Here is a 22,927-nt window from a genome sequence, read left to right on the forward strand (position 1 = left end):
ACACACAGAGGCCTGGCAGTGACAGACGATGCTGTGGCTTACAGGAGTGGAGACAGAGGCAAGTACCGGTATATATTCTTTATTATTTTTAACGCCCTGATATATATAAAAAAAATGTAGTCCCAGACAACCCCTTTAAAAAGCATTTTCAATAAAATTATGGGATGACATTTTCGTGTTTTGCTTGCACTTTGAAGATTTTATTGTGTAAGGTACCATCCTGATAATATAATAAGCACCAAAGTTCCTTCCATGAGGGCAACCCAAGTCTCTCCAGCTATCATATAGTCTGCCTTGTGTGCCATAGCGCAGAGCCCGCCAAAGATGGTGCAGGTTATAGCTGAAATCTACGCCAGATCAGACCTGATGTAGATTTCTATTTCAGCGTATGAGTGTTGCCAGGTACACCAATGACCAAGACCAGCAAAATCTTTACTTTCTAACAGCTTTCCCCTCTGCAGTCCTTTTCAGCTGAGAGAAGACTTTCCTCCTTTGAATCTCTTTTCCCCCCTTATCCTCTCTACTTTTAAAGGATCTTGTCACAATGAACATGTGTTCCAATAAGCAAGCAGCATGTTATAGAGCTGAATTAGTTTAGCAAATTCCAACTAACATCCTATTTGCAGACAGCATGTTATGGAATAGGAAGATCTGAGGAGTTTTCTGGCAGAAAAGGAACTTCAATCTCCCCCCACAAGCCTTTTTGGGAGTGTTTTGTGGCGGGCAGTGTCGTAGGGAGCGAGGAGGGGCACGAACGCTGATCCCACCAGAGACTACTGGTCTAGAAAAAAGCAAAAAAACCTTGTGAGAACTGGCAGAGGCATGTTACAGAGCCGATTGTACATTGTAGATCAGAAGATGGTACATATTGTGCTATCTGCAATCAGCATATTATAGAATAGAGGGAGTTGAGTTGAGCATACCAAAATGAAACAAAAAAAGACAGCTTGATATTTGATTGAATGTTTTTCCAAGAAAATTTTACTCCAGTAAATAGACAACCCAGCAATTAGCTGGTCACTGCAAACACAACTTCAGAAACTCAATTGGCCACAGTCAAGTCTGTGTTGTGTAGTCTCCCATACTGGCCATTCAATTAAGGGCTCTCCGTATACTGCATTGCTGGGCCAGGTGTGTTGGATTAAGAGCTTCTCCTTGTTAGCGGCACAACGGCTAATAGAGCAAAGTCCCAAGTGGGACACACACCCGCAGTAACATCTTAAGGTCATAATAGGGCAAATGAGATGATGCTTTTTTAGTAAGACAATCCCTTTCTAAGATTGCTGTTATATTACAAAATATAAATATTTTCCAACTCTCAAATTTTCCAAATGTTTCTAATTCTTCATAGCATGATTTACGGTAGTTATTGATTATGGTGAATTAGATACACACCTTTGTGCACCCCTCCATGCTGATCGTGCCGTGTGGCTCTGGTTTTAAATTTGCAAATTACATCAAATTCTGCTCTAGAGCAGGTGGTTGCTTCCCTCTCTCATACTCTAGGCTTTCCCCGGGAATGTATACATATTTTCTACAGTGCCCAAGATGTCATTTTTCGCGGTTGATTTCATCAGTAGCCTGACCACCCAGAGTGACACCATGCTGTCACATAATCTGAGGTCGGGAGAGATAAAAAGGTTAATGTACAGGGCCACTAGAAGATAATTACAGCAATTAGGGTCATTTATCAGTTGCTGAGTTTGTATCTCCATCACAAAACTCCTTCTAAGAATGGGGATAGAGGTAATTTTATGCCAACTATAGTACGTGTGTGTAAATGATAGATAACAGCATTTTTCATAGGTGAAACACGTTAAAGGGAGCAAGTCACCAAATACTGTTCTGCAGGAAGCAATATATATATATATATATATATATATAGAGAGAGAGAGAGAGAGAGAGAGAGAGAGAGAGATAAGGAGGAGCGAAGCAAATTGATATATCAGGTGTAGCACTCAACACCTTGACTGCAGGGGTAGTGCCGTCAAATCTCAGATGCAGGATGGCAATTTCATAAATGTAGAGGCCACTCAGAAATTCTGAAGCGGTTACTCGTGGTCATCAGCCTACTTTGGCTGATGACTGCAATTAATCCTTAGGGATCTTTCACATGGGCGTTGGTTTTCATGTATGTGGTTCAGTGATTTCCATGGATGCCTCACAAAGCCATTGATTGTCCATTATAAAACAAATTATGAAACTTGTCCTAATTTTTTCACAGATGCAGATCACTGAAGGCAATAGAAGTCTATGGGACCGCAAAAGAAACTGATGAAACATCTGTTTTTTTCATTGATGAGGTTAAAAACCAGGGGCCACATTTATCACTTTTGTGCGCCTAAGTGTAGTAGTTGCGCCTAAATTCTGGCGCACTGTTTTGCCAGAATTATCACAAGCTACAACCATCTGTGATAAGTATATTTTCTGCCTCTTATTAATCACCTTACTTTAACACAGTTTAGGCGCAGTTTAGGCGCAATGTTAGATTCGGGCACTTACATGTCACCCTGCTACAAGCTCCTCTCTGCTTCTCCCACATCCCAGAATGAAGATAACACTCACAGCAGCACCCAGGTGTGTGACACCCAGCACCCAGTGACCTCCTCAGCAGGGGCTTCTCCTGGAGGGGATCCCCCAGTGCTGGTCTCCTGCTGCACCCCTGTAATTCTGCACAAAATCCCCCTCAGACACTGTGCAGAATTACATGGGGGACACTTGTATGTCGTATCTGCAAGCTTCTGCAAACTTGTGCAAACTTCTCTTCTCTCTTGCTGTGAGCTCAGCGTTTTGCAGAATATTTTGTAAATAGAAGGTGATGAACTGTAAATAGAGTCTGCAGCTTCTGTCTGTAATGTATCTAATGTATCTATTATATGTTCTAGTGTCTGGCTGAGCTTTGCTGCTCGAAATGAGCTCTTCTGCAAAGGGGCTCAGTGCTTTCTTCTCAGATAACGCCACCTTCGGGCTGGAGTGTTTTTGCGCCCGTTTTTGCGCCTAAATGCAAAAGTCGCACGTGATGAATATCATTAGGCGCAGCAAAACATCTGGAAATGAACGATAGATGAGGGAAAGGTGGTTATTTTAGCTGCGCGGCTAATTTGACGTTTAATCGCAAAAATGGCGCAAAAACGGTGCGCCTAAACGAAAAGGCGCAAAAACAACAGAAAGAACAAGTGATAAATGTGGCCCCAGGTTTGATGTTTTCAAAGCAATTTTAAACCTTCAGGTTTTTTTGTGGACAATGAGACAAAACAGAAGACAAAATGCAATGGATGCGCAACTGAAGCTGAGCACCAACAGAAATATGAAAGAGCTCTTATTCATATCTTTGTAATTGTTCTCAAATTGAATCCCATGTATTTCATGGACCATCATGTTTTCAGTTCAGGACTGTAAATATACCACAGGGAAGAAGGGATTCATGCACCAAGGCCAATACCTGGCAAGGTGTTCAGTCCAAGAAATCAGTATAGAAATTGTAGACAGCAAGTCACAATAGGACTGGTAATGGTGGAGAGTGCCCACAGTCCTTCAGCCCTTGTTCAGGGTTCAAGGTAGATCCAATAAGAAAGTAAAAAACTGCAGCACAGCACAGGAAAGAGTGAACTCAAGAAGAGTGCTTTATTCCAACCAGGTGCAACATTTCGATTGCCATACGATCTTAACAAGCGGTCCATGAAATCAGGCCACCACACAGATGGGGATGTTTATCTAAATAAGTTCTTAGCGTGGAAGGACTCCTTGTAGCTAAATGAATCCCTGCACAGAGTCACATGGAGTTGTGCAAATTATAGTTGTGGAACATTTCTGGGACAGTTAGCTACATATACACTCTCCGGCCACTTTATTAGGTACACCATGCTAGTAATGGGTTAGACCCCCTTTTGCCTTCAGAACTGCCTCAATTCTTCGTGGCATAGATTCAACAATGTGCTGGAAGCATTCCTCAGAGATTTTGGTCCATATTGACATGATGGCATCACACAGTTGCCAAAGATTTGTCGGCTGCACATCCATGATGCGAGTCTCCATTCCACCACATCCCAAAGATGCTCTATTGAATTGAGATCTGGTGACTGTGGAGGCCATTTGAGTACAGTGAACTCATTGTCATGTTCAAGAAACCAGTCTGAGATGATTCCAGCTTTATGACATGGCGCATTATCCTGCTGAAAGTAGTCGTCAGATGTTGGGTACATTGTGGTCATAAAGGGATGGACATGGTCAGCAACAATACTCAGGTAGGCTGTGGCATTGCAACAATGCTCATTTGGTACCAAGGGGCCCAAAGAGTACCAAGAAAATATTCCCCACACCATGACACCACCACCACCAGCCTGAACCGTTGATACAAGGCAGGATGGATCCATGCTTTCATGTTGTTGACGCCAAATTCTGACCCTACCACCCGAATGTCGCAGCAGAAATCGAGACTCATCAGACCAGGCAACGTTTTTCAAATCTTCTACTGTCCAATTTCGATGAGTTTGTGCAAATTGTAGCCTCAGTTTCCTGTTCTTAGCTGAAAGGAGTGGCACCCGGTGTGGTCTTCTGCTGCTTTAGCCCATCTGCCTTAAAGTTTGACGTTTTGTGCATTCAGAGATGCTCTTCTGCCAACCTTGGTTGTAACGGGTGGCGATTTGAGTCACTGTTGCCTTTCTATCAGCTCGAACCAGTCTGCCCATTCTCCTCTGGCATCAACAAGGCATTTCCGCCCACAGAACTGCCGCTCACTGGATGTTTTTACTTTTTTGGACCATTCTCTGTAAACCCTAGAGATGGTTGTGCGTGAAAATCCCAGTAGATCAGCAGAAATACTCAAACCAGCCCTTCTGGCACCAACAACCATGCCACGCTCAAAGGCACTCAAATCACCTTTCTTCCCCAAACTGATGCTCGGTTTGAACTGCAGGAGATTGTCTTGACCATGTCTACATGCCTAAATGCACGTCATGTGATTGGCTGATTAGAAATTAAGTGTTAACGAGCAGTTGGACAGGTGTACCTAATAAAGTGGCCGGTGAGTGTAAATCCCTGCATACTTCTATGGGCTTCTGCATGGTCTAGGGTCTTCTCCAAGTTTCAGTAGGCCTCTGAGCAACAGAGCCTCAGTGGGCCTCTTTGCAGTGAATTCCCGTGGCAGCATTCAATATTCAGAAACTAAAATAGCTTCCTGGTCCCTAAAATATTCCTTAGTTTATCATATCAAATAGCCACCTCATGGTTATTTTATATGAGCCCCCCTCACACCCTATGGATTCATTACATACAGCCCCCCTCACTCCCACATTCCTTATGTGGGCCTCCCCAGCAGCAATGGGCCCTGGCACTTACCCAGGTTTGCCCATTGTTGGCGCCGGCCCTGGGCTTCTGTGTCAGAAATCATCGTAAAAAAATATGGGTGGTCGTGAAGGCGGCATATGGAAAGGGTTCATTTTCCGAGCACTCTCAATATGCGGCGGTTGTCAGCTGTATTTTTTAGAGGTCAAACACATTAAAGGGAACCAATAAATGATCTGCAGGAAGCAATACATATAGCAGGAAGAACTGAGCAGATTCATATATCAAGTGTACCACTCACCACGTTGACTGTAGGTGTAGTATTTTTCACAGTCAAATCTCATATGTAAGACAGCATCTGTTGTAAATGCAGGGGCTGTTGTATTACACAGCTGACATCTGCCGGAAACTGCTGTGTTGCTGGTACCAATCATGGCAGTTAACCTGTGCCACGGTCAAACCCAACCACAGCTCCTAAAAGGTCTGCTGCTGGGCATGGCCATCTTTAAATGCTGGTTAGCATCCCCTGTGATGTCATCAGTGTTAAAGATATTACACTGGACTTGAATGCCATCTAACATACTGTCAGCCATTTTAAAGATTCAGCATTCATTTCACATAACTCTGTGTAGTGAAAACTAAAGTTTGGGTGGGGTTTGTCCCTCAACACACAAAGACTTAGTGCTCGCTAGCACCACCTAGAGGAAGGTATCCTGGTGAACACCTGGGAAGTTTTAGTATTTGCATGTAGCCAATAGTATTAGACTCTAATTACACGCCTTATGTAAAGTGCCTTATGGTTTTCTATAAATGTCGGGCCCTCAATAAACTTATCAGTCTTGTTGTGAGCTAACTTTCTGCAAGGACAGGTTTGTCTTTTCTTTCGAGTTAGTCAAATTCCAGCGCTGGACACAGACTCGTTTAATTCGGAACTCACTTTTGCAATGTGGACGAGGATGGTTAAAGCCTCGTGAATAAAAAGACCCTTATGGTCATTTCTCCCTGACATCAGAAACCAAACTTTAATATGGAAGCAGTATATCTACAATATACAGTTGTATAACAGTATATTGTAATAGTGATCAGACCCCCTAGGGTTTAAGTATTCCAGGGGGGCCAAAATAATAGTAAAAAAATGTAAAAAGTTTAAAAAAAAACATTAAAAAACTTTAAATTTGAATCACCCCCCTTTCCCTAGAACACATATAAGAAAAAATAAACAGGTAAATCATAAACATACTAGGTATCGGCATGCCACCAAATGTCCACTCAATTAAATATACAAACAATGATTCCCGGCGATGAACCCCATAAAAGAAAATAGCTCCTAAATATCTGAATCGCCACTTTTCTGCCATTTTTCCTCCAATAAAAACTTGAATAGAAAGTGATCAAAAGGTCGTAAAGTTTTCCTAATGGTATAAATTAAAACATCACCCATCTCACACACAATGACATCTTACACAGCTCCATACACTGAAGTATGAAAACATTTTTTTGTAATTTAAAAAAAAAATGTTTTAAAGCTATTGAGACATTACTAAACTATATAAATTGGCTATACAGTATGGTATATATTGAAAGTATCAGCATATGGGACAACTGTGTTTTTTGCCAATTTCCCCAATTTTGGAATTATTTGTAAGCTTCCCAATACAGGGCACAGAATAATAAATGGTGCCACTAGAAAATAGCAAAAATAACTTTTGTCCTGCACTTAACAAGCTCTCACATTGCTTTGTAAACTAAAAAAATCCAAAAGTGATGGCTTGTGGAAGCAGAGGAGTGAAAAACGGAAACACAAAAATGCACAAAAAAACTTGGTCTTGAAAGGGTTAAAGAGATACATGTTGTCCACGGGTTATTTATAAGATTTCTGTAGGTTTGTTCTTATGTTGAATTTGTATGTAATTCGGAACTGTGTATTTTATAATTGTAACCCCAGCCAAATTTTTTTAATGTCTCTGTGACAATTGGATTTTAAAAATGTTTGGTTGTCATAAGAACCAGGATTAACAATAAAGCTTCATTACAGACACCTGTGATAACTGTTATAGCTGAGTATTGTAGTCTAAGGCTAAAGTACAGTAAATTACCAAAATCCAGAGGTCCATTTGTAACTGGGGGTCGTTTGTAAGTTGGGTGTTCTTAAGCCGGTGGACCGCCTGTATTACATTTACAATTCATTTAATTCATCTTCCATATAATACAGTTGTTTGTTATAAAAAACATTTTTTGAAGATAATTTCCCATAAATGTAATCATGTGGTCCCTTAGAAATGAAGAGAAACTGTCCTTGACCTATGACCACTGTATATATACATACATATATATATCAGATTAGATGTGCACAGATGGGAATATCCCTTTAACATTTTCTTGGTACCCGCTACCACCCAGGATCCCAGAAAGATCATTGTACAATATAATCAATCTAATTCACTGGGACTAATTATTATTGACTGTATAAGCCCCCAAATTTTGGGTTTTCCCACCCTGTTTTATTTTTATATGTTTATCAATCTCATACCATCTATATGTATTGTATCTCTATCGCTTATCTACATTCAACATTTATTTATTAGCAATTGTATTCCATTTCTTATTCCTATCTCATCTATTTATATGTTTATCTGTCTCATATAATATATCTGCATTATAGTTTATGTATCTTGTATATCTATTTACTGTATAATGCTTTTTAGCATTTATTATTACCTTTCCCATATCTATCTATCTTTAACTACTAGGTTTTACGTTAGCTACTTGCATAAAATGAGATTCCCAATTTGTTCGAGATGGAAATGCCATATTATTTAGTAAGTGACTATCTTCTTAAAAGAGATTTTTTTTAATTTTGCGGGCAGACGGAATGTAAGCATACTGCATCAAGTGGCAGATGTGTCTTGTCTGCGCAACTGAGGATCCTATTACTGTATTTCCTTAGTAACGACATTGAGACATCAAGGTAAATGGCATTATAAACCTCGCTTTATTTCTGCACATTCAACAACTTTTAACCCTTGTTTACTCAGAGACACAAGGGTTGGCTTGCTGCATGCTGGGATGCCATCTGCTCTTTGTCAGGGATAAACCTCTTGTAGCCTATAATTCTGGTGGACTCTACTATAAGATATATTGAGGACAGAATCTCATTGTTGAAGAAAATGGGTTTGTAATGCTCCATCAGTGGCAATCTATCTATGCAGTTTGCGGTTTGGAATCTAATTCTTTAAATTCTACGGATGAACTTAAAGTTCTATAAAATGTCCATAAATCTTGTGATATAAAGTATAGTTTTCGAAGGATAAGAAAAAGATGTTATCACAAAGCATTTATATTAATTATGCAAAATATATTTTACACTCTACTTTTTTTCACATAGTATAAAAATGAAAGAAAAGTAAAGTCTCAAACATTACTGTTTCCAGAGTGTATGAAGTTTGGTCTGTGTGCTAGTCATATCTCATGGATCGAGGGCAGTGCAGTGGATGGGTGTCCTTGCATCAAAAAAAGTATGATGCAAGGAATCCCTGTCTGCCAACTGTTACATTAGGGCAGATACTTACCCGGTCCATTCTCGTTCCAGCAGCGCGTTCTGTGTGGAGGATTCGGGTCCGGCCAGGATTCACTAAGGTAGTGCGCCCGATGTCCACCATATATCGCTGCTGCGCTGAAGTCCGTCGGAGTTCACAAAGCTATCCTGGGTGCAGGTAAGTGCATGTCAAGCGACACTTTTTTTAAAAAAATGCAGTGGTTTTTCCGAATCTGTCGTGTTTTTTTACGGCCAAACCCCCCCCCCCCCCCCCAATTTCCATGGCATGAATGCCCGCGCCGCTGCGCCACAATCCGATCAAGTGTGCCAAAATCCCGGGGCAATTCAGGGAAAATCGGCGCAAATCGGAAATATGCGGATGACCCATCGGAAAAACGCGATTTGGGCCCTTAGTAAATGACCCCCATTGTGTTCTTTTATTGCTGGCTACAGAAAATGTGTCCTTATATTGCTGGTTATAGCTGTTTGATAATTCAGAGATTATTTCTGAATTAAAAAAAAAATTAAGACTTAGATTCCATTTTTGAAATTTCTGGAATCAGAAGTAGTTTGATTATAATACTCACTGAATACTGTATCACATTTGGACATCATACATAATTAAACAACCTCCATTAAAGGTCTTTATTACAGTTAATTGTCCTTTGGTTACATGTTCATCCTACTGTAGGTTTAGCTTCTCGTGGACCATCTCTTTTCTATTCTGTATTATACTAATGGATATATTATTATAATTGGCCCTATGTTAGATCACTGTATTTATATCTAGAAAGCCTGATGACTCCAGATGGCATGTAGAAACTGAGTTAATACCAGGGTGCATTAATGCTTTATGTGTCCATGTAAAAAGCAGAATCCCGAGAAAGAGAACAACCTTGGTTAATGTACTGATTGCATCTATTCTAATCAGGTACCTATTATATACTGTCCATAAGAGTGGGCTCCAGATATACATGGATCTTTATACTTTATATAATAATAGGATTTATGGAGCGAGACCCTTTGAAATGTATCACAATTTATCAGAGTACTAGATATTGTGTCACATTAAAGAAACAATAAGACTAGAAAGCTGTCTGTTAGCATTATTTATATATTTTAATAAAAGTTTTTCTTGTGTGTTTTAGTTTTACACATTGTCAACCTAAAAGCTGTTTCTAATCTTTTGAACTTATTTTACAAAACATTTATTGTTACTATAACCTGCATGATATATAAATTATAATATGGCAACAACTACCAAAAGTGACCAGAGTTTATCATTCACCTTTCCTACACAGAGTGGTAACAGCTAGAGGAAACTCATGCCAAACAAAAAATAGTCATTTTATTCACTCAGTGATTATCATTTTGATTGAAATATCTCTTTTTTTTAGATAAATGAATACAATAATCAGTTTGGAATTTGTAAATATGTATTCTCTTTTGTCTAACAAACTTGTCAATGTATTCATGTCTCTCCAGGAAGAAGTAAACTCCAATAGTGTAATCGTATATAATTATACAGTAACATTTTTTTGACAGGCTGGACAGTCTCACCAAAATATAGTGGGGGCATTTACTATGCCTTGTAAGTTTTTGTCAGACATTTTTGTCAGATTTCCATCCTCACGCTACCTTGGGCATGATGGGACATGGAGCGGGGTAGTATTTATTATAGTCTCTGCCAAAAAACCAATGGAGACTATAGCTGAAATCTCCATCAGATCTTACATGATCTACCAGGTCAAACCTAGCTCTTCCAGGTTAAGTTCACATTTGGCTTTTTTCCCAAACATAAAGAAAAGTAGATGTATATATGTGCCTAAAGACAGCCCTTAAATAAAACTATACTGTTGACATTGTAGTTGATATCTCCGGGTATACAATCATGATAATATATTCCCAGCCAAACTAAGGGAACCTTTATCTTTCTCATATCACATTCCTAGTTTTTTGCCTAAAAATTTAAAATACAGATAGACAATCAGAGATATATTTAACTTACAATCTCTACAACCACCCCCATGCTACCCAGTGCCCTTACCTCCTTACCAACTTCTCTACACTTGTTCTTGAAAAAATTACCTCCCTACTCTAAAACACTTTGACCCTATCCTACTGAAGCTAATTCCCACCACTATGCTTATCCATTACACCAGACCTATAATTAACAATGAGTAGCTTCACCCTCTTCCGATTCCAAAAGTCTGCTTGGAGTAAACTTTGAAGTAAGCATTTCCACATTCAAGTCTTCACTAGGTCCTCCTGCCTCTACCTTAAGAATGTACACTTCAATTTCTACATTCAAGTTCTCACTACATTCTCCTGCATCCACACATTCGATCAGTCCCCAATCCAGGGTCTAAAAAATTACTGGTCAATGCTTTATTTGTTGTGGTCTTTCAGCTAACTCTCTAATACCCAATATAGCCTTAACTTTCTTGCCTATGTAATACATTTCTACAATTGTTTCTCACCTGACTCTCCTTTCTGCCGGACAATGCCTACAAGTTGCTCATTAGATTAATTTCTAAAATACTAACCAGGACATTCAACCCCCCCCCCCCATTGCCCTTACATACATCTCTGACCTAATCACCAATACCATCTCATATGCATTCTCCAATCCTCACAAGACCTCATTATCTGCCCTCCATTATCTTCTCTTATCACAAATGTCTCCAATACTTGTGCTGTGCATCCTCCAATATGGTGGAGCTTGCTACCAAAACTCATTAGACTTTTTCTTATATTATAAACATAACCTGAAAATAATTTTATTCTTACCATCATAGGTTCTGCCTCTCACTGAAATATAGCTCTCAGCATTTCATAATCTGTGCTCCGTCTATAAATGGCGTCTGCTGGGGAGTCACATGATGCTCTCATGATTCCCCCTGTAGACACTTTTTTTTACTTCTCGGCAGCAAAGGGTGGGTGAGCGCTTCTGGCCCTGTAGTGAGTAAACCACCTTTGTATGGAGAGGAGGACAAGCTGGTGTCTGCAGCCATATGTAGTGAATGTGAAGGAGTCATTGTAGATGCCAGAATGTCCTTCTATCCAGCGCAGTCTGAATACAGAGAAATGCTGTTGATGGAAGGACATGCTGGCATCTACACTGACTGCATGTTCCTGCACATTCAGCTCATATGATGCCGGCATGTCCTCCTCTCCGCATACGTTTGGCTTTCTACAAAGCCAGAAGTGCTCACTGTCCTTGCATTGCCAAGAAGTATAATATAGTGTCTACCAGGGGGAATCATGAGCGTGCACAGCGCCAGGTGAGAGTGTCTTGTGACTCCCCAGCAGACGCCATTTACGGACGGAGCACAGATTATGAAATGCTGAGAGTTATATTTCAGTGGGATTCAGAACATATTATGGTAAGCATAAAATTATTCATGGCACTGGGACAGTAGTGGGCTTTATTAGAGTAACTTGGGACTAGTTATTTAAGGGCACCCAACTTACAGATGACCCCTAGTTACAAATGGACCACCCTACTAACTACCTCTGGTTAAGCTCTCTGGATGCTATAGTTTAGTCCCAGGCTGCAATGATCTACCTGTAAGGTACTAGCTGTAAGGTGTCTGTAATTAAACTTTATTGATAATCTTTGGTCCCCTGACAGCCCGAATTTTTTAAAAACCCCAAAAATTTGTCTGGAGTTACAATTTTAAATATACCTCTTCCAACTTACATACAAATTCATTTTAAGTACAAACCTAAAGAACCTATCCTGTACCTAACCCAGGGACTGTCTGCATATGGTTACCCTCATTGATTGTTTCCAATCATTGGCAATTTTCTTTTCCCACTTCCTTTTACTGCCTAGTTTTGTTTCTATTGTACTTATGTTTGTGCTTGTTCTTTATGTAATGTGTTACATATCCACAAAATGTAATGGAAAACTACAAAAATTGTGGTGAAATTGATAAAAAACATGCATTCTCACTATTTTCTAGGAGCTCTTTGACTGTGTTTTCAAAATGATGCATCCCATTTATCCATTGAGTTAGTACGATCATGAACAACTTTTTCATTCTTCGCTGTACTGTGATGGATAAGGTGTCATTTTTGCGGGATGACCTCATGTTCTTTATTGTTACCACCTTGGAGACTGTACACACTTTGATCACTTTTTATAAACATTTTTATGTGTAGCAAAATGGTGAAAAAACTGGTGATTCAGATATTTGGGTGTTTCTTTCCATAACGGTGTTCACCGCTGGGAATAATAACTTTTGTATTTTGATAGAAGGGAATTTTGAGATGCAGGGATTCTTAACATATTTATGATTGTTTGTTTAATTATATTTCTGTTCTAGTGAAATGGGGTAATTTTGAAAAATTTGTATAAACTTTTCAAAATGTATTTTTCATACAATATATTGCAAGACAGTTTGATTGCAGTATATTGTGATTTTGCTGCATTCTAAATTAGACTCTGGCCTTCTATGCCAGGCCTTGGAACCTTGGAGGGACTCCCAGTTGTCACAGCAACTGATCGGAGCCCTCTGATGACGATGACTGGGTCCATGCGCCAATGTCATTCCAAGGTTGCATTTGTGCATTACACTTGAAGGATAAACATGATCAATTAATGCTAATCATGATTATTAGTGGTGGGTGACACTCATATATAGAGTTCTGAGCCTGTCCGCCCTCTCCATACATTCTTAACAACAACATGACATACTATTCCGTCATGCATCATTAAAACTAACCTGTCCAGGCACTAACCTGCCCAAGCCCACAAACAGTAACTTTTTTTGTAATATGTACATCCCTTGGAGATGGTTTAGGAATATTTCTAGGTTACAGCATGAATATAATATCATCTTTTATTCTTATGTAGGAAGCAGTCAGACAGGCAGCTAACCCCACCATTTGCAGTAAGGTAACCCCTCCTCCTGCAGTCAGTTTGCTCTGCACAATCCAGGCATCTGGCCCAGTCCTGCCTCCTAGATCTCCAGATAGCCAGAGAATTACATCACAGTTAGGAGGCAGGGCTGGAACTTCAGATGCATGGAGGAGACAGAGCAGAATGACAGCAGGAGGTGGGGATACCTGACTGCAGGAGGTGGGGTTACCTGACTGCACTAGGTGGGGTTGCCTGACAACAAGATGTCTGCAGGTCTGGCTGCTTCCTGCAAAAGAATAATTTTTCATTCATGCTGCAACCTAGAAATATGCTAAAAACCCCTCCAGGGGATACACATATTACAGAAGAAGATAGTGTTAGTGGGCTTAGAGAGGGTTAGCTTGGTTATAGGTTCATTTTAAGGGGTTAGAAAACAGTTATAACAGAAATCTAACAAATGTGATAACATTTTAGTGCATTTTTTTAATAGCTTACATTAATGTTTCCCAATATAATATAGTTATTATGACTGAAATAGTAATGCAGGTTGCTGAGTTATTATTTCTGTTGAATATTAGTAGAAGTTATTTAAGGAAATCAACTAGCCAAAAAAAAACCAAACCTATAAATAATCACCTCTGCTCCTCTTCATCTAGATCCTGGCGCTGTACTCCGCTAGTTTTGACACGCAAGGATCACCTAGAAAAGAACATTATAGTTAGCAGCACAAAGCCTGTGAACAAGAAGTAGGTGACGTCAAGCGAGGGGCATGAATTTACACCTCATGCATGGCATGAGAGAGGGAGGTGGCGAGAGTGTGCATAATTAGGAGCCCAGAACGCTGAACATCTCGTCCACACTCTCCGTGCTGCTTTTCAAGACTAGTTCCGGGATCACGATGAAGAGGAGGGTAGGTCAGCAGTTATGGGATTTTTTTTTTTGCTGGTTGATAAATGGATGTGGATTGATATTTAATGGAAATCTACCACTTACTATAAGTAAAATTACACTGAACATAGTCACCCATTGTCCTCTTTATCTGGATCCCAGCCGGAGATCTTCTCCAAGCTTGATATGCCTGGATAGCCTGAAAAAAAGTCTGGATTATTTATGCCTCATGCATGCTACCATGCGAGAGAGAGGTATCTATCACGCAGGACATCTCATGCCGGGGGAGGGAGTTGACAAGAGGGGTGAATTAGTATTTTTTTTCAGGTGATCCTGTCATGTCAAGCTTGAAGAAGACCACTGCCAGGATCAAGATGAAGATGAGAATAGTTGAGTATGTTTAATGTATTTAAATATGTAAATAAATCATCTAGAAAAACCAAGATTAGCAGACAAGAGCTGAAGTAAAAGGAAAATAAACTATAATTTATGTTATATTTTAAGGCGTAGGTGTGTTGGCTGGTAGTGTTGAGCAGACCTGAGTCAGCCCCCCTTCCACACACAGGCGTTAGCTCTTTACATGGCTGACTGTGGCAATGGCACCAACCTGACGACTGTGCTGGGTACCGCCATTTCCAGAGGATCATCACTTTGTGCTGGGATATTAGAGAGCGACAACCCCCTCAAAATGCCGTTGCTGGCAGCATTTAAGCAGTTATCATCCGCTAACGGTGCAGGGTGTAACTAGTTGGGGTACCCAAACAGGATTTTAAAATTTTAATCATTATTGCCTGTATTGCACAGACTAGACAATGTGAATGGGACCCCAAGCATCATAGTTAAATACACTACTCAAAAAATAAAAGGGACACTCAAATAACACATCCTACATCTGATACTTTGTTCTGTAAAAAGTTGAATGTGTTAACAACAAAACCACAAAACAATCATCAATTGAAATCAAATGTATTAACAATGGAGGCCTGGATTTTGAGTCACCCACATTGGTGGATGGAGTGAGACATGTTGTCCCAGATGTGCTCAATTAGATTCAGGTCTGGAGAGCGAGTGGGCCAGTCCATAGCTTCAATGCCTTCATCTTGCAGGAACTGCTGAGGAACTTATCTCGGTACTTAATGGTAGTCAGGCTACCTCTGGCGAGCACATGGAGGACTGTGTGGCCCTCCAAAGAAATTCCACCCCACACCATTACTGACCCACTGCCAAACCAGTCATGCTGAAGGATGTTGCAGGAAGCAGATAGCTCTCTAGGGAGTCTCTGGACTCACATCTGTCACATGTAGTCAGTGTAAACCTGCTTCCATCTGTTAAGAGCACAGGGCGCCAGTGGCAAATTTGCCAATCCTGGTGTTCTCTGGCAAATGCATCCTGCGTAGTGTTGGGCTCTGAGCACAACCTCCATTTAGGGACGTCAGGCCACCATACCTCTCCATGGAGTCAGTTTATAACCGTTTGTGCAGACACATAGACATTTTTGAAGGGCTTTGGCAGTGCTCCTTCTGTTCCTCCTTGCACAGGCGGTGGTCTTTATGCTGAGTTGTTGCCCTCCTACAGTCCCCTCCACGTCTCCTGGTATACTGGTCTGTCTCCTGGTAGTGCCCTTGGACACTGTGCTGACAGGCGCAGCAAACCTGCTGGCCACAGCTCGCATTGATGTGCCATCCTGGATAAGCTGCATTACCTGAGCAACTTGTGTGGGGTGTAAAGTCCGTCTCTTGTTACCACTAGTGTGAAAGCACCACCAACATTCAAGATTGACCAACAAATCAGCCAGAAAGCATTGGTACGGAGAAATGGTCTGTGGTTCCCACCTGCTGAACCACTCCTTTATTGAGTGTGTATTGCTAATTGCCTGTGAAATTGATTGTCAATCAGTGTTGCTTCCTAAGTGGATGGTTTGGAGTTAGGTTGGTTTCACATTGGCGTTTTTTTTTTTTACATCAGTGATTTTTCATGGAAACCTTTTGGCTTATGGACACATACAGAATGGTTTTCACTTCCTGGCTTCAGGGATTTATCACTGCTCCATGTTCTCAACTGATCAGTGGAAAAAAAACTGAAGTGTGAAAAAGCCCATTGAAAAGAATGGGTCAGTAAGACAACAGTGAAAAATCACTGAAGCCAGGAAGAGAAAACCAATCTGCATGTGTCCATAAGCCAAAACAGGTTCAGTGAGAAATAACTGATGTGAAAAAAAGGCTAATGTGAAACCACCCTTATAATGTGTTGTTTAAGTCTCCCTTCCCTTATTTTTGAGCATTGTATATTGCAAGGAGTCCCTGCATCCCCACCAGATAACCACACCATAATGATTTTCATTACTTTTATTTCATTTCAATGTTGCCTCCATTTGCATTTATAATGGAAACCAAAGGCAAATGTGAACTTAGCCTTGGATGTATTCTGTTACACCACTAGACAAATATACAATTGACATTATAAAAATAATATACTTGCTCAATAAACAGTACAGTACAAGGACAGACAGATATATGACACAAATGTAGCTCTACTATATAATTCAGGAACAAACCATGCAAAGTAGTTCACAAATGATGAATTAGAGTCAGTAACAAAGAGGGCCCCTAATCTTCACATAATATCTCAGCACGCTTACTCCATCCCTCCCCCAGACACTCACATGGACCCTGCTAGAAATGGCCTAAAAGCTCACATACATATCATATTTTCTCTTTGATTGGGTTAATGCATGTTAGCACACTAAGCCATGCTACATAATAATTATGCTTTATAATTGGGGCTGTGTAACCCTCCGACTGCTGTGAATCCAATGAGCCAATTAATTAGTCATATGAAGACCTTTTATATTATAGAGATGGTGGGGCACACTTACACTAATGATACAATTGCATCCCTAATGACAAAATGCTAAGTCTCGGAGCACAGTATCAAATACAGTGACAATAGACGGGCTACCTTTTGCCTTCAAGTCCTATCATTGTGCATTTAAAGTTATTACAGAATCAGTATGGAGTAAAGTCATCTCTACTTTATAATAAAATAAGATGAGTGAAGCTTAACTGCATCCTATTATAATGTAAAGGCCGGAAGATTTACATCCAGTGTTAAGGTCATTTCCATAAATGAGAACGCGCCGCTGGATCGCGAATGGACCGGGTAAGTAAATCTGCCCCATTGTCTCCCACTCACCTTCTGCTTCCTCAGCACTTCCCCCCTGTCTCTGCCTTCTGTAGTCTCATGCCAGCAAAAGAAAGTTTCAACACAGTAGGTACTCCTGCACAGTGTAACAGCCCGTGATGCTACAACACAGTAACATCCCCCAGAGACCTACCGACACATTAGCATAATTTTAAAAGTTGATTTTATAAGGAATGAGGATCAATGGGTAAGTGCTCTTGGTTTAAAGGAAATCTACCATTTGATCTACCATACCTTGAGAATGCTGCAGCTACACTCATGCAGAAACATATCTTGGTTAATCCCTGAGCTGAGTGGTTTTGCTGAAAAAACTATTATAGAATTCAGGATAATGAGGCTCTGTCGCTCCTTTGGCTAGCTTGGGGCTTCTCCTCTTGCACTGCTTTAGAGAATGATGCAATCACTGTGTTGTGTCGGACAGGCAGAAGTAATCAATTGCTGCACCATCCCCCAGCTGCTGTGTATAAGTCATCCAGCTCTGGTTGATTAGTCCTGTCTGGACAGTTCACAAAGCTCCGTGTAATGTGTTTATGAACAGCAAGCAGCATGCAACCCAGCTTTCCCAATGTCCTGAATGTTTTAATAGCATTTTCAGCACAACCACTCCGCTCAGGGATTAAATGAGATATGTTTCTGCATCAGCGTAGCTACAGTGTTCTCAAGGTATGTTTGGTTCATGATGCATGAAATCTAATGGTAAATATCCTTTAAAAAATATTTGAAAATACATGGTGTGTTCTTCATAGCATACTAATGGTAGAAGAAAACACAATGCACAGATGCCTAACTAATTGATTGTGATGGGTATTTTACATAGTTACAGCAATCTTGCAAAAAACAGACAAAAAATTAATGTTCCAAGAGTCATCACTGAAATAATTACTGGCACAAAAAGCACAAGATCAATGAAACATCAATGTAATGTGCTTTATTGTCCAAAACAAAGTTGTAATAGGTGCAATTAAATGGTTACAATCATATGGCATCAAGCCTATTGTAGAGAGGGAAGAGATAAACAAGAGATAAACATTAGTTGGTGATTTAGTCAAAATGATATTGCAATATTAATGTTGTAGGAGCACAGGAGATGTAAAGTTGTAGCCTAATTTGACCACGGCTTGGAGATGCCTCTTCCGTACATTTCTCTTAAATTAAATTTAGGCCGCAAAGGGGTATTCCCATCACAGCATTCATATTTAATTCATCTGCCGTATATAAACTTCAATTGCATGTAATTTAAAAAATGTTCCTGTGTGAAGATAAATTTCCATAAATGCATCCACGCTGTCCCTTAGAGACAAGATAGCTGTCCTTGGATACAACCACCGCCACACTCTTTCAGCAGTGTCCACTGGAAGGCTACCTGTATTCAGCAATAATTACACAGGACAGCTGTGGGACATACTGTAACTCCCAAACATTTCATATCCAAAAACAATTTGTTTCCTTGTGCAATCCCTCCAACAGAGGTGGTCGTATCCAAGGACAACATGGCTACATGTATGGGTACTTTTTTTAATAACGTCCATTGAAAAAATGTATGTATAAGGCAGATGAATTAAATTAAATATGAATGCCCAGATGAAAATACCCCTTTAATCACTTGTTAGCGATTTTTATCAATAATTGTGGATGCAAATCTTTCCAATAAACCAGATCTCTACATCAGTCTCCACTGATGGCTTTGGCAGCACAAACACTGAGAAAATCGCTGAAATGTGAATAACACCTTAGATTATCATTAAACAGGTCTACTGGGACTTACCTGCTACAACATAGAAATGAATAAGCCACACAACTAGTCAAAGAAAATATTTTTATTTTTACCATCATTTGTCTTACAAAATTTGTCTTTCGGGCCCATGAAAATGTAGGGTGTATGATTGTAGGGTTCAACCTATTGAGTACATACAATAGAGACTTGTCTGGTATTTTAGCTAATCCCTACCCAAACTGGTACATTTTAATTTACTGAGTAGTAGTAACATGCACACCCCTAGCCTCTTTCTAATTTGTACATGTCCTAAAAGTTTCCAAGTTCAAGTCATGATGACAGGTCATCAACTTTCTATCTGCGACATCCACTGTATTTCGTTTTTTGGGTTTGGAGCCATTGCCTGTTAAATGGGTTATCCCATCTCAATGTATCTGACCTATCCGCAGGATTATTCAGACTTCTTCTATCTCAGCGTGTTACACTTGCTCATCGTCTCTCTTGCATTTTCGAGAATGTGCTTAGAAACAAAATAGACATTCTAAGTTCTTATTTTACAGAACCCAGATCTCCACTGAGCAGTTCATTATAAGTTATAGAATTATCAAACACACCATTATTCCTGATGTAATCCCCTTTCACTACCGATTTATTTAAGGTTTTTTAAAAAGTAAAACACTTGGTTCTTGTCCAACCTGCAAAACATTGGGCCTCCACGATGGAACCTATTGTAAGTCTGAAGGATGCAGTCTGTGTTGTGACTTCTATTATACACAAAAGCCTTAAACAGAATATATGACCTATATCTATAGAAAACCAATAGTAATTTATTACTTGTTTCAAATATCCTATTTCTTTTTACACTGATCATCACTGTGTAATAGGAGCTAAAACAGTAACAAAACTGAGTAAAATTGTAAAGTAAGGGGTTAAAAAGTGCTGTATTGTGTAAACTTCACTAGGGGATTCAAATTTGAGAACTTTCTTTCATGGGCAAGCCTCTTTAAGGAGAGTTTTCTGTGATAATTTTGCAGGTAGCAGTAAGGAAATGACTGTTGTTTATTGTGAATGATGGATCCTTTATATCTGTGTGATGTTTCTATAATATCTTTATATAATGGAAAGCAGTCACTGTAATCTGACCTGTCTTGATAAATAAGATGATAGTACAGTTGGATATAGTGATGAGCATTCCCAAATCCAGACCCTTACTGCCCCCCATCCCCAGTAATAGGAGCTCAACCCACCTATAGCTATTAATATACCGTATATACTCAAGTATAAGCTGACCCGAGTATAAGCCGAGACCCCTAATTTTACCATCAAAAACTGGGAAAACCTATAGACTGGAGTATAAGCCGAGGGTGGGAAATGCATTAATCACAGACCCCCCCAGTATGTATACAGCCTTCCCCCAGTAGTATACAGCACTGCCCACAGTAGTATACAGCACAGCCCCCAGTAGTAAACAGCACAGACCCCAGTAGTATACAGCACTGCCCCCAGTAATATACAGCCAGCCCAGCATTAAAAGAAAATAATAAACTTATATACTCACCCCCTGGTGGCCCCGACCTGCAGCGCTGCTCCCCCGATGTCTGCACGGGTCCTCTTCTGACTTTGGCGCCCGTCTTCTTTCTTCACTAACTTTGTGCCGGGCGCCGCCATTGTTCTCCCCTGGACGGCGCCTAGTATGACGCGCCGCTGCTAGGCGCCGCCTGGAGGAAAAACATGGCGGCGCCCGCCACGAAGTTAGTGAAGACAGAAGACGGCCGCGGGAGCCAGAAGTGGACCCGCGCGGACATCGGGGGAGCAGCGCTGCAGGTCGGGGCCACCGGAGGGTTAGTATATAGGTTTATTATTTTTTAAAGATTTTTTATGACTGTATGACTCCTGTATAAGCCGAGGGGACGTTTTGCAGCACATTTTTTGTGCTGAAAAACTTGGCTTATACACAAGTATTTACGGTATATATTTTTTGTAACAGCAACAGTTTTGGTCAACACTGGCAACATTTTACTAAGAAACAAACAACCTTCTGTAGTCAATAGAAAACTGTCTTGGCCATCCGATGGTCGGAATCGATCCTACAGATTTCTCATACACTTGCAGTGTCTTGTAGAGACATAAAACTCGAAGGAAAACGTGAACAAAATGACTGACTTCTCTGACATCATTTGCAGTTCTGCATAGACTTTATTGAGTGTTACCCTATTTTCAGAGCAGCTTGTCTTTTGTTCATTAGCAGTTCCTCAGGGAGTGGATTGAATTGTTTTATGGAATATGTTACTAAAAACACATAAGATAATAATAATCTAATAATAATAATCTTTATTTATAATTCACCATCAAATTCCGTAGCTCTTTACAAATCATAGGGGACATATACAAATATAATATTACATTATAGAGTACAACCAGTCATATGGAACAATAGGAGTGAGGGCCCTGCTCACAAGAGCTTACTGTCTATGAGGATGAGGGGGTGACACAAGAGCTTACTGTCTATGAGGATGAGGAGGAGACACAAGAGCTTACTGTCTATGAGGATGAGGTGGTGACACAAGAGCGTACAGTCTATGAGGATGAGGGGTGACACAAGAGCTTACAGTCTATGAGGATGAGGGGGTGACACAAGAGGTAAAAGAGCTTCTATAATGGTCCAGCTATTCTTTATAAGGGAACAGTATAAAATAATTCCACAGGAGGACATAGGATGGATTAGTTAAAAAAAAGTTGACATTTCATGCAGTTAGCGATTGTGATAGGCATTTTTAAAGAGCTTTGGAGGGTGGGTATTAGTCAGAGAGTCCAGGGAAGGGCATTCCAGAGAGGTGGTGCAGCTCGGGAGAAGTCCTGGAGACGTGCATGAGAGGTTTGACTTAAAGTAGAGATTAATCTAATGTCACTGGCAGATCGAAGAGCTCGGGTTGGTCGATAGACTGAAATGAGAAAAGAGAGTTAGGAAGGTGCAGGCCGCATTGTGCAGAACATTGTGGAGTATTGTTATTATTTTAAACTGAATTCAGTAGGAGACGGCCAACCAGTGCAGTGACTACCTCAAAGTGGAGCCACCCGTGTAGGGTTTGGTCTGAAAGACAAGTCTGGCTTCTGCATTAAGAATAGCCTGCAGAGGAGAGAGTTTAGTGAGTGTAAGACCAATTAGTTCACCAGACCAGTTGATTTCATTTTCTACCTCAGACCATAAAAAAACATGATAAAGAACCTGCCCAACTGCTTGACAATATACTGGTAGTGGTTTATTAAACCAATTTCGGATAACAGGTTTCCTTTAACTCATGGGACCACCATATATGAATTGACAACAATATGGTAGGCATTATTAACATTTATTTAATAATTGGGGGTTGATAACCATTATATGTAAAAAGAAAAATTTGAAAGGGAATTATATATAAAAATAATTGAAGGGTTTGTA

Source organism: Engystomops pustulosus, chromosome 4, assembly GCF_040894005.1.
Source record: "Engystomops pustulosus chromosome 4, aEngPut4.maternal, whole genome shotgun sequence".
In the NCBI taxonomy this organism is placed as follows: domain Eukaryota; kingdom Metazoa; phylum Chordata; class Amphibia; order Anura; family Leptodactylidae; genus Engystomops; species Engystomops pustulosus.